Below are 3202 nucleotides of genomic sequence, written 5' to 3' on the forward strand. Positions count from 1 at the left end.
TGTGGGGCGCAAATTATGTGGGGCGCACATCCTGCGGCGCACATCCAGCTGCGCACATTAATACAAATAATATTAAAACATTTTTACAAAAAAAAATATTTAAATCAAATTAATAAAAAAACTGTGCTTGCACATCCTGTGGGGCGCAAATTCTGTGGGGCGCACATCCTGCGGCGCACATCCTGCTGCGCACATAAATAAAAATAATATTAAAAACAAATTACAATTTTTTTTTTTAAATCAAATTAATAAAAAAACTGTCCTTGCACATCCTGTGGGGCGCAAATTCTGTGGGGCGCACATCCTGTGGCGCAAATCCTGCTGCGCACATGAATAAAAATAATATTAAAACATTTTTACAAAAAAAAATATTTAAATCAAATTAATAAAAAAACTGTTCTTGCACATCCTGTGGGGCGCAAATTCTGAGGGGCGCACATTCTGCGGCGCACATCCTGCTGCGCACATAAATAAAAATGATATTAAAACATTTTTACAAAAAAAATATTTAAATCAAATTAATAAAAAAACTGTCCTTGCACATGTCCTGTGGGGCGCACATCCTGCGGCGCACATCCTGCTGCGCACATCCTGCTGCGCACATAAATAAAAATAATATTAAAACATTTTTACAAAAAAATATATTTAAATCAAATTAATACAAAAACTGTGCTTGCACATCCTGTCGGGCGCAAATTATGTGGGGCGCACATCATGCGGCGCACATCCTGCTGCGCACATAAATAAAAATAATATTAAAACATTTTTACAAAAAAATATATTTAAATCAAATTAATACAAAAACTGTGCTTGCACATCCTGTGGGGCGCAAATTATGTGGGGCGCACAGACTGCAGCGCACATCCTGCTGCGCACATAAATAAAAATAATATTAAAAACAAATTACAATTTTTTTTTTAAATCAAATTAATAAAAAAACTGTGCTTGCACATCCTGTGGGGCGCAAATTCTGTGGGCCGCAAATCCTGCGGCGCACATCCTGCTGCGCACATAAATAAAAATAATATTAAAAACAAATTACAATTTTTTTTTTAAATCAAATTAATAAAAAAACTGTCCTTGCACATCCTGTGGGGCGCAAATTCTGTGGGGCGCACATCCTGCGGCGCACATCCTGCTGCGCACATAAATAAAAATAATATTAAAACATTTTTACAAAAAAAAATATTTAAATCAAATTAATAAAAAAACTGTGCTTGCACATCCTGTGGGGCGCAAATTCTGTGGGGCGCACATCCTGCGGCGCACATCCTGCTGCGCACATAAATAAAAATAATATTAAAAACAAATTACAATTTTTTTTTTTAAATCAAATTAATAAAAAAACTGTCCTTGCACATCCTGTGTGGCGCAAATTCTGTGGGGCGCACATCCTGCGGCGCACATCCTGCTGCGCACATAAATAAAAATAATATTAAAACATTTTTACAAAAAAAAATATTTAAATCAAATTAATAAAAAAACTGTGCTTGCACATCCTGTGGGGCGCAAATTATGTGGGGCGCACATCCTGCGGCGCACATCCTGCTGCGCACATAAATAAAAATAATATTAAAAACAATTTACAATTATTTTTTTTTAAATCAAATTAATAAAAAAACTGTGCTTGAACATCCTGTGGGGCGCAAATTCTGTGGGGCGCACATCCTGCTGCGCACATCCTGCTGCGATCATAAATAAAAATAATATTGAAACATTTTTACAAAAAAAAATATTTAAATCAAATTAATAAAAAAACTGTGCTTGCACATCCTGTGGGGCGCAAATTCTGTGGGGCGCACATCCTGCGGCGCACATCCTGCTGCGCATATAAATAAAAATAATGTTAAAACATTTTTACAAAAAAAAATATTTAAATCAAATTAATAAAAAAACTGTGCTTGCACATCCTGTGGGGCGCACATCCTGCGGCGCACATCCAGCTGCGCACATTACTACAAATAATATTAAAACATTTTTACAAAAAAAAATATTTAAATCAAATTAATAAAAAAACTGTGCTTGCACATCCTGTGGGGCGCAAATTCTGTGGGGCGCACATCCTGCGGCGCACATCCTGCTGCGCACATAAATAAAAATAATATTAAAAACAAATTACAATTTTTTTTTTTTAAATCAAATTAATAAAAAAACTGTCCTTGCACATCCTGTGGGGCGCAAATTCTGTGGGGCGCACATCCTGCGGCGCAAATCCTGCTGCGCACATGAATAAAAATAATATTAAAACATTTTTACATTTTTTTTTTTTAAATCAAATTAATAAAAAAACTGTGCTTGCTCATCCTGTGGGGCGCAAATTATGTGGGGCGCACATCATGCGGCGCACATCCTGCTGCGCACATAAATAAAAATAATATTAAAAACAAATTACAATTTTTTTTTTTTAAATCAAATTAATAAAAAAACTGTCCTTGCACATCCTGTGGGGCGCAAATTCTATGGGGCGCACATCCTGCTGCGCACATAAATAAAAATAATATTAAAACATTTTTACAAAAAAAAATATTTAAATATAACTAATAAAAAACCTTGCTTGCACATCCTGTGGGGCGCAAATTCTGTGGGGCGCACATCCTGTGGCGCACATCCTGCTGCGCACATAAATAAAAATAATATTAAAACATTTTTACAAAAAAAAATATTTAAATCAAATTAATAAAAAAACTGTGCTTGCACATCCTGTGGGGTGCAAATTCTGTGGGGCGCAAATTCTGTGGGGCGCACATCCTGCGGCGCACATCCTGCTGCGCACATAAATAAAAATAATATTAAAACATTTTTACAAAAAAATATATTTAAATCAAATTAATACAAAAACTGTCCTTGCACATCCTGTGGGGCGCAAATTCTGTGGGGCGCACATCCTGCGGCGCAAATCCTGCTGCGCAAATGAATAAAAATAATATTAAAACATTTTTACAAAAAAAAATATTTAAATCAAATTAATAAAAAAACTGTGCTTGCACATCCTGTGGGGCGCAAATTCTGTGGGGCGCACATCCTGCGGCACACATCCTGCTGCGCAAATGAATAAAAATAATATTAAAACATTTTTACAAAAAAAAATATTTAAATCAAATTAATAAAAAAACTGTGCTTGCACATCCTGTGGGGCGCAAATTCTGTGGGGCGCACATCCTGCGGCACACATCCTGCTGCGCACATAAATAAAAATAATATT

This window comes from Pleuronectes platessa, chromosome 12 (genome assembly GCF_947347685.1).
Source record: "Pleuronectes platessa chromosome 12, fPlePla1.1, whole genome shotgun sequence".
Taxonomy (NCBI): Eukaryota; Metazoa; Chordata; class Actinopteri; order Pleuronectiformes; family Pleuronectidae; genus Pleuronectes; species Pleuronectes platessa.